The 10836-nt window shown below is 39.2% G+C and overlaps 1 long non-coding RNA gene across 1 annotated transcript in view; it reads right to left on the reverse strand.

Moving 5' to 3' along the window:
* Positions 1–10805, reverse strand: part of LOC116857755 — a 27455-nt gene extending 16650 nt beyond the window's left edge. The window contains exon 1 of the long non-coding RNA XR_004380796.1: positions 10739–10805. This is a non-coding gene — a long non-coding RNA (uncharacterized LOC116857755). The remainder of the gene's footprint in view (positions 1–10738) is intronic.
* Between the last annotated feature and the right edge of the window lie 31 nt (positions 10806–10836).

The raw sequence follows: 10836 nt of genomic DNA on the forward strand, positions 1-10836 counted from the left end.
AAGTGACACCATAAGACGAAACAACATTAGAATAATTGGGATTCCAGAAGAAGAAGAGAGAGGGGAGCAGAAGGTATATTGGAGAGAATTATTGGAGAGAATTTCCCCAATATGGCAAAGGGAACAAGCATCAAAATCCAGGAGGTTCAGAGAACCCCCCTCAAAATCAATAAGAATAGGTCCACACCCCATCACCTAATAGTAAAATTTACAAGTCTTAGTGACAAAGAGAAAATCCTGAAAGCAGCCCGGGAAAAGAAGTCTGTAACATACAATGGTAAAAATATTAGATTGGCAGCAGACTTATCCACAGAGACCTGGCAGGCCAGAAAGAGCAGGCATGATATATTCAGAGCACTAAACGAGAAAAACATGCAGCCAAGAATACTATATCCAGCTAGGCTATCATTGAAAATAGAAGGAGAGATTAAAAGCTTCTAGGACAAACAAAAACTGAAAGAATTTGCAAACACCAAACCAGCTCTACAGGAAATATTGAAAGGGGTCCTCTAAGCAAAGAGAGACCCTAAAAGTAGTAGATCAGAAAGGAACAGAGACAATATACAATAACAGTCACCTTACAGGCAATACAATAGCACTAAATTCATATCTCTCAATAGTTACCCTGAATGTTAATAGGCTAAATGCCCCAATCAAAAGACAAAGGGTATCAGAATGGATAAAAAAACAAAACCCATCTATATGTTGCCTACAAGAAACTCATTTTAAACCCGAAGACACCTCCAGATTTAAAGTGAGGGGGTGGAAAACAATTTACCATGCTAAAGGACATCAGAAGAAGGAGTGGCAATCCTTATATCAGATCAATTGGATTTTAAGCCAAAGACTATAATAAGAGATGAGGAAGGACACTATATCATACTCAAAGGATCTGTCCAACAAGAAGATCTAACAATTTTAAATATCTATGCCCCTAACGTGGGAGCAGCCAACTATATAAACCAATTAATAACAAAATCAAAGAAACACATCAACAATAATACAATAATAGTAGGGGACTTTAACACTCCCCTCACTGAAATGGAAAGATCATCCAAGCAAAAGATCAACAAGGAAATAAAGGCCTTAAATGACACACTGGACCAGATGGACATCACAGATATATTCAGAACATTTCATCCCAAAGCAACAGAATACACATTCTTCTCTAGTGCACATGGAACATTCTCCAGAATAGATCACATCCTCGGTCCTAAATCAGGTCTCAACCGGTATCAAAAGATTGGGATCTTTCCCTGCATATTTTCAGACCACAATGCTCTGAAGGTAGAACTCAATCACAAGAGGAAATTTGGAAAGAACCCAAATACATGGCGACTAAACAGCATCCTTCTAAAGAATGAATGGGTCAACCAGGAAATTAAAGAAGAATTGAAAAAGTTCATGGAAACTAATGATAATGAAAACACAACGGTTCAAAATCTGTGGGACACAATAAAGGCAGTCCTGAGTGGAAAATATATAGCGGTACAAGCCTTTCTCAAGAAACAAGAAAGGTCTCGGGTACACAACCTAACCCTACACCTAAAGGAGCTGGAGAAAGAACAAGAAAGAAACCCTAAACCCAGAAGGGGAAGAGAAATCATAAAGATCAGAGCAGAAATCAATGAAATAGAAACCAAAAAAACAATAGAACAAATCAACGAAACTAGGAGCTGGTTCTTTGAAAGAATTAATAAGATTGATAAACCCCTGGCCAGACTTATCAAAAAGAAAAGAGAAAGGACCCAAATAAATAAAATCATGAATGAAAGAGGAGAGATCACAACTAACACCAAAGAAATACAGACAATTATAAGAACATATTATGAGCAACTCTATGCCAACAAATTTGACAATCTGGAAGAAATGGATGCATTCCTAGAGACATATAAACTACCACAACTGAACCTGGAAGAAATAGAAAGCCTGAACAGACCCATAACCAGTAAGGAGATTGAAACAGTCATCAAAAATCTCCAAACAAACAAAAGCCCAGGGCCAGACGGCTTCCCGGGGGAATTCTACCAAACATTTAAAGAAGAACTAATTCCTATTCTCCTGAGACTGTTCCAAAAAATAGAAATGGAAGGAAAACTTCCAAACTCATTTTATGAGGCCAGCCTCACCTTGATCCCCAAACCAGACAAGGATCCCATCAAAAAAGAGAACTACAGACCAATATCCTTGATGAACACAGATGCAAAAATTCTCACCAAAATACTAGCCAATAGGATTCAACAGTACATTAAAAGGATTATTCACCACGACCAAGTGGGATTTATTCCAGGGCTGCAAGGTTGGTTCAACATCTGCAAATCAATCAATGTGATACAACACATTAATAAAAGAAAGAACAGGAACCATATGATACTCTCCATAGATGCTGAAAAAGCATTTGACAAAGTACAGCATCCCTTCCTGATCAAAACTCTTCAAAGTGTAGGGATAGAGGGCACATACCTCAATATTATTAAAGCCATCTATGAAAAACCCACCGCAAATATCATTCTCAATGGAGAAAAACTGAAAGCTTTTCCGCTAAGGTCAGGAACACGGCAGGGATGTCCATTATCACCACTGCTATTCAACATAGTACTAGAAGTCCTAGCCTCAGCAATCAGACAACAAAAGGAAATTAAAGGCATCCAAATCGGCAAAGAAGAAGTCAAACTATCACTCTTTGCAGATGATATGATACTATATGTGGAAAACCCTAAAGACTCCACTCCAAAACTGCTAGAACTGGTACAGGAATTCAGTAAAGTGTCAGGATATAAAATCAATGCACAGAAATCAGTTGCATTTCTCTACACCAACAACAAGACAGAAGAAAGAGAAATTAAGGAGTCCATCCCATTTCCAATTGCACCCAAAACTATAAGATACCTAGGAATAAACCTAACCAAAGAGACTAAGAATCTATACACAGAAAACTATAAAGTACTCATGAAAGAAATTGAGGAAGACACAAAGAAATGGAAAAATGTTCCATGCGCCTGGATTGGAAGAATAAATATTGTGAAAATGTCTATGCTACCTAAAGCAATCTACACATTTAATGCAATTCTTATCAAAGTACCATCCATTTTTTTTCAAAGAAATGGAACAAATAATCCTAAAATTTATACGGAACCAGAAAAGACCTCGAATAGCCAAAGGAATATTGAAAAAGAAAGCCAAAGTTGGTGGCATCACAATTCCGGACTTCAAGCTCTATTACAAAGCTGTCATTATCAAGACAGCATGGTACTGGTACAAAAACAGACACATAGATCAATGGAACAGAATAGAGAGCCCAGAAATAGACCCTCAACTCTATGGTCAACTAATCTTCGACAAAGCAGGAAAGAATGTCCAATGGAAAAAAGACAGCCTCTTCAATAAATGGTGTTGGGAAAATTGGACAGCCACATGCAGAAAAATGAAATTGGATCATTTCCTTACACCACACACGAAAATAGACTCAAAATGGATGAAGGACCTCAATGTGAGAAAGGAATCCATCAAAATCCTTGAGGAGAACACAGGCAGCAACCTCTTCGACCTCAGCCGCAGCAACATCTTCTTAGGAACATCGCCAAAGGCAAGGGAAGCAAGGGCAAAAATGAACTATTGGGATTTTATCAAGATCAAAAGCTTTTGCACAGCAAAGGAAACAGTTAACAAAACCAAAAGACAACTGACAGAATGGGAGAAGATATTTGCAAACGACATATCAGATAAAGGGCTAGTGTCCAAAATCTATAAAGAACTTAGCAAACTCAACACCCAAAGAACAAATAATCCAATCAAGAAATGGGCAGAAGACATGAAGAGACATTTCTGCAAGGAAGACATCCAGATGGCCAACAGACACATGAAAAAGTGTTCCATATCACTCGGCATCAGGGAAATAGAAATCAAAACCACAATGAGATATCACCTTACACCAGTCAGAATGGCTAAAATTAACAAGTCAGGAAACGACAGATGCTGGCGAGGATGCGGAGAAAGGGGAACCCTCCTACACTGTTGGTGGGAATGCAAGCTGGTGCAACCATTCTGGAAAACAGCATGGAGGTTCCTCAAAATGTTGAAAATAGAACTACCCTATGACCCAGCAATTGCACTACTGGGTATTTACCCTAAAGATACAAACGTAGTGATCCGAAGGGGCTACAATAGCCAAACTATGGAAAGAACCTAGATGTCCATCAACAGACGAATGGATAAAGAAGATGTGGTTTATATATACAATGGAATACTATGCAGCCATCAAAAGAAATGAAATCTTGCCATTTGCGACGACATGGATGGAACTAGAGGGTATCATGCCTAGCGAAATAAGTCAATTGGAGAAGGACAACTATCATATGATCTCCCTGATATGAGGGAGAGGAGATGCAACATGGGGGGTTAAGGGGGTAGGAGAAGAGTAAATGAAACAAGATGGGATTGGGAGGGAGACAAACCATTAGTGACTCTTAATCTCACAAAACAAACTGAGGTTGATGGGGGGAGGGGGGGTGGGGGGGTGGGGTTATGGACATTGGGGAGGGTATGTGCTATGGTGAGTGCTGTGAAATGTGTAAACCTGGCTATTCACAGACCTGTACCCCTGGGGATAAAAATATATGTTTAAAAAAAATAAAATTAAAAAAAAAATTTGGCAATGATTTTCTGAAGGTGACACTGAAAACACAGGCAACATAGGGCGCTTGGGTGGCTCAGTAGGTTGGGCAATCAACTCCTTATTTCAGCTCAGGTCATGACCTCAGGGTTGTGAGACTGAGCCCAGCATCGAGCCTTGTACCCGGCTCCATGTCGGGTGTGGAGCCTGCTTGGGATTCTCTCTCTCCCTCTACCTCTACCTCTGCGCCTCCCTTCTCACACACTCACTCACTCTCTCTCTAAAAAAATTTAAAAAGAAAAGCAAAGGCAACAAAACAGTTAAATTGGACTTCCTCAAAATTAAATTTTTGCGCAACAAAGGACACTATCAACAGAGTGGAAAGATCATCTACAGAATGGAAGAAAATATTTGCAAATCATGTACCTGTTCAGAATATATAAAGAACTCCTATAACTCAATAACAATAAAACAACTCAATTAAAAAATATAGCAAAGAATTGGGGCGCCTGGATGGCTCAGTGAGTTAAGCCTCTGCCTTCAGAGTCCTGATCTCAGAGTCCTGGGATCAAGCCCCACATCGGGCTCTCTGCTCGGCAGGGAGCCTGCTTCCCCCCGACTCTCTCTGCCTGCTTTTCTACCTACTTGTGATCTCTCTGCCAAATAAATAAATAAAATCTTTAAAAAACTATATATAGCAAAGAATTGAATACACACATCACCAAAGAAAGATATATAGATGGCCTATGAGTACACAAAAAAATGCTCAACATCATTAATCATTAAAAAAATACAAACCAAGGGGCACCTCGGTAGCTCAGTGGGTTGAGCCTCTGCCTTTGGCTTGGGTCATGATCTCAGGGTCCTGGGATCAAGCCCCAAGTAGGGCTCTCTGCTCGGCGGGGAGCCTGCTTGTGATCTCTCTCTGTGTCAAATAAATAAATAAAATCTTTAAAAAATAAAATCTTTAAAAAATAAAAAATACAAACCAAAACTACAGTGAGACACCCTTTATACCCATTAGGATGGCTATTAGCCAAAAAAAAAAAAAAACAAAACAAAAAAAACAAAACAACTCAGGATATAACAAGTGTTGGTGAAATATGGATAAATTATGATGAAATACGAAATATGGAGAAATTAGAATCCTTACGCAATGCTGGAGGGAATGTAAATTGGTGCAGCCACTGAGGAAAACAGTATGAGAATTTCTCCCCCAAAAATTAAAAACTTAATTACCACATGATCTAGTATCTCTACCTCTAGATATACACACAAAAAACTGAAAGCCGGGCTTCAAAGACATATCTTTACAGCCATGTTCACGGCAGCATTATTCACAATAGCCAAAGGATGGAAACAACTCAAATGTCCTTCAACAGATAAATGGATAAACAAAATGTGGTATAAATATACAATGAAATATTATTCAGCCTTCAAAATGAATTCTTTTTTTTTTAAAGATTTTATTTATTTATTCAACAGAGAGAGAGAGATCACAAACAGGCAGAGAGGCAGGCAGAGAGAGGGGGAAGCAGGCTCCCTGCTGAGCAGAGAGCCTGATGCGGGACTCAATCTCAGGACCCCGAGATCATGACCTGAGCTGAAGGCAGAGGCTTTAACCCACTGAGCCACCCAGGCGCCCAAAATGAATTAAATTCTGATATAGACTATAACAAGGATGAACCATTAAAATATTGCATGCCAAGTTAAATAATCCAGACACACAAAAATATTGTGTGGTTTCACTTCCATGAGCACTACCTAAAACAGTCAAATTCATAGAGACAGAAAGTAGCATAATGGTTACAGGATGAAGGGAGGGTGGACAGTTTTAAGTTTAGGGTGATGAAAAATTTCTAGAGATGGATAGTGGTGGTGATTGCACAATAATGAGAATGTACTAATGACACTGAACTGTACATTTAAAAAGGGTTAAAATGATAAATTTTGTCTTTTTTTTAAGATTTTATTTATTTATTTGACAGGCAGAGATCACAAGTAGGCAGAGAGGTAGGCGGGGGGTGGCGGGGGAGGGAGCAGGCTCCCCAATGAGCAGAGAGCCAGGTGAAGGGCTCGATCCCAGGACCCTGGGATCATGACCGGAGCCAAAGGCAGAGGCTTTAACCCACTGAGCCACCCAGGCACCCCATCTTTTCTTAAGATTTATTTATTTATTTGTCCAAGAGAAAGAGAGAGCAAGCACAGGCAGACAGAGTGGCAGGCAGAGGCAGAGGGAGAAGCAGGCTCCCTGCTGAGCAAGGAGCCCGATGTGGGACTCGATTCCAGGACACTGGGATCACAACCCGAGCTGAAGGCAGCCGCTTAACTGACTGAGCCACCCAGGCATCCTCTATCTTTTCTTTTTTAAAGATTTTATTTATTTGAGAGTGAGGGAATGTCAGAGAGCATGAGAGAGGGGACGGTCAGAAGGAGAAGCAGACTCCCCACTAAGTAGGGAGCCTGACCTGGGACTTGATCCCAGGATTCCAGGATTATGAACTGAGCCAAAAGGCAGACACTTAATCGACTGAACCATCCAGGCTCCCCAATGGTAAATTTTATCTTATGTATAGCTTCCATAATAATTAAAAAAAAAATGATTGGCCCATAGTGGAAACAGACTTGTTGCTCATGAGTCAGTAAATGTTGAAGCCATGGTATGGATACGGGTGCTCAAAAAAAAAAAAAAAAAAAGTACAAATTAGAAGAAGATGACCAAGGACAGAATCTAACTTTAAAAAGATAAGGGGAGGGGCGCCTGGGTGGCTCAGTGGGTTAAAGCCTCTGCCTTCGGCTTGGGTCATGATCTCAGGGTCCTGGGATCGAGCCCCGCATCGGGCTCTCTGCTCTGCGGGAAGCCTGCTTCCTCCTCTCTCTCTCTGTCTGCCTCTCTGTCTACTTGTGATTTCTGTCTGTCAAATAAATAAATAAAATCTTAAAAAAAAAAAAGATAAGGAGAAAAGATGACAATGAATAAAAACATATTTATCTTCATAATATTTATACATAATATAAAGAATATGTCCCAAAAAAGTACAGTGAAAAATAAATGCCCTTCTTTGTCTCTACCTACCTTCTTGCCCTCAATGGCTACCACAGAAATCACTTTTATTAGTTTCTCTCGTAAATTTCAGTTCTTTATGCAAACACAAGTATTTATTCTTATCCATTTCCCCCCTTTCTTATACAAAAATTAGAACAGAATAACATAAGGTTCTGCATCTTGTTTTTGTTTTTATTTAATATATTTTGGAGGTTTTTTGTATCAGGCCATAGACAGTGTTCTCAGTTTTTCTCCAATTACACAATGTTGCATTATGTTCAATGGTTTATTTATGGCTGATTTTCAATATTGTAAAGACTGCTATATGAATAGTCTTGGATATACATCACCATAGCTATAGGATAAAAATCTCAGAGTGGGATTGCTCAGTGAGAAGTTAAATGCAATTGGGATTTTGAAAGATGTTGCCAAATTGCCTTCCAAAAAGTTTGTACCAATCTGCAGGCCTCTAGCAATATAGGTTTTCAAACTGGGGGAGTTTTTGCCACTCTAGTCTGTAAGAATCAGTATCTCTATACCGTTTTAATGGAATTTATCTGATTATGAATGAGGTTGAGCATACTTTCATACATTTGAGAACCTATAGACTATGTTCTGTATACTATTTGTTAATCTCTGTTTCCATTCTTACTGGGTTATTAGTCTTTCAATCAATTTTTTTTTTTGGTTCTCCTTATTTATCAGGGAGGTTAGCCATTTGTTTGCTACATAAAATGCAAATGTTTCCAGTTTGTCACTTTAACTTTTTTTTTTTTTTCATCTAGAAGGGATAATTAATCTTTTATGTTTTGATTTTTAGAATTTGAAGTAAGAAAGGCCTTCTTCCCTCCATGGTTATAAAGTAATTCACTCAAGTTTTCAGTCTTTGTAATTTAAGTTTTCAGTTTTGAATTTTGACCCATTTGGAGTTAACTCTGCATTCAGTACATGGCATAATCCACTCTCTTTTTCCTAGAAAGTCTATCAGGTTGTTCCTATTACCTTTATTGAAAAATTCACCTTTTCCCCAATCACCTGAGGGGGTATCTGAGCTGCCCCGTTCACCATACACTAAAATTTTTTATTTGGTTCTATTTTTGGATTCTCTATTCTGTCCCACTGGTCTGACCAGTCAGATGACAAACCCATATTATTTAAATTTTTGAATTTTTACAATATGTTTTATCATAAGATTAGCCCCATGTGCCCCACATTGCTTTTTTTTCCTTCCAGCCTATTCTTGCCTTTATTTTCACATTTGAACTTTACTTCTTAAAAAAATATTTAAGTAATCTCTACACTCAATGTTGGCTTCAACTCATGACCCCAAAATCAAGAGTCATATGCTCTTCCGACTGAGCCAGCCAGGCACTCCCCAATTTGAAATTTACCTATCTAGAGAAAGATATTATTTTCAGTGGGAGGTTAAATTCATAAATTAATTTAAATGACATTTATAACAAAGGATTTCTATTCAAGAAAATGGTATAACTTTTCATTTAAGTCTTTATCTTCATAAGGTTTTAAATTTTTATTTAAATAGGTTTCATTTATTTCTTGCTATGATTATCCTGAAGAATTTTATCCTATTCCAAGGTTTTGTCTATATATATAAAACTTACTTACATGAATTTTAGACTTTCTCCTTTTATTTAAAATTATGTTGGGCACCTGCCTGGCTTAGTCAGTGGAATATGTGATTCTTGACCTCTGGGTTTTGAGTTCAGGCCTCACGATGGGTGTAGATCACTTAAAAACAAAATCTTCAAAAAAATAAAATATAATAAAACTATGTTAAAAGCAACTGTAGTAAATTACTTGGAGAAAGCACCTTTGCAATTAGGAGCAACCTATTTTTATAACCAACAAAATCCACCTGGCCGAGGGGTAACCAGAGGTAATTATTAGTTTAACTGAGCAGGCTCCTTGAGAAACTTTAAACTTACATTCCTTGATCTAAGACCAGTTTTTTCTTAAGAAAATGGGAATTCACCTCTCTGCTATTTGCTGTGGTCGACACTACCCTTCCCACTTGACTCCTTAGTCCAGAAATTCACAACTCAGCTCGCTTAGACCTACACCCCTCCCTCAGGACGCTCAAAAGAACACAAAAACCTGAATTGCTTTGTCTCTAAGGTCTGTACTCTAAGCAAGAGCAAGCACCCCATTAAAAAAGAAAAAAAAAGTTCCTTTCAAACAAGACTTTCTCTTTTAAAAAAACAATGCTATCTTTATTTCAATTCCATAAAAATGCTAGTTTATTACAATAATGACAATACATTATTACAATAATGCTATTGTTTTTACACAAAAGTCAAGCTTTAGCTCAATTATGTAAACTTTCTCCCATCAAATTTAAAAAAAAAAAATGTCCTAGGAAAATCTATCCTTATTACTGTTTTACCATTGTGGCTCAGCGATTACTCTCCAAGATACCATCCCAGTCATACGTACAGTGACACTTATTTAAATAACCCATTACATTCTCTCTCTCTCTCTCTCTCCCTCCCTCCCTCCCTCCCTCCCTCTTTCTCTCTCGTCCCGTTTCTCCCTCTTTCTACGACCCGCAACATTCTAAATCACACACACCGTGAATCTCACTACTTGCTTCCTGCAAAGGCTGTCTCATCGCCCCAACATTGTCCTCAGGCCCTGACTTTCATACAGAAATTAGTAGCACAGAAAAATAACAGCCCTCTTCGCATCCTCGGAAACCTCTCCCTTCTGGCCTCCACAGCCCCGTTTCAAGTTTAGCAGTCCCGCCCTCTCCTCCCCAATCCCACCGTAAGTTTCTAATCGCCTTCTTTTCGGCCACCCCAGCTTTCAGTCTCCGAAGCTCCGGTCCCACAACTCCTCCGCGCTGAGAAACCGCAAGCCGAACTCACGCCCCAACAAAGGCCAAAAAGGCGACCCAGGCCGCCTGCGCACTCTTTGGACGCAGAGACACTCCCTGGAGTCTCTTGGGGGTGCAGCCAGGCACAAGCTGTGAAGAATCCAGATGAATTTCAAACCGCCCATCCAACGCTTTCTCCGCTCCGAACTACATTTCCCAGAAGGCTCAATGAAGCGCGTTCTCTTACCTAAACCAAACTAGCCCTCCTCTTCCTGAGCCCGTATCCTGGGGATATTACGGTGGGTCGGAGAAGGAGCCCGATTTCAAACACGTCGGAGTGGCCTT

Source organism: Lontra canadensis, unplaced genomic scaffold (assembly GCF_010015895.1).
Source record: "Lontra canadensis isolate GAN:19392208 unplaced genomic scaffold, GSC_riverotter_1.0 scaffold125, whole genome shotgun sequence".
In the NCBI taxonomy this organism is placed as follows: Eukaryota; Metazoa; Chordata; class Mammalia; order Carnivora; family Mustelidae; genus Lontra; species Lontra canadensis.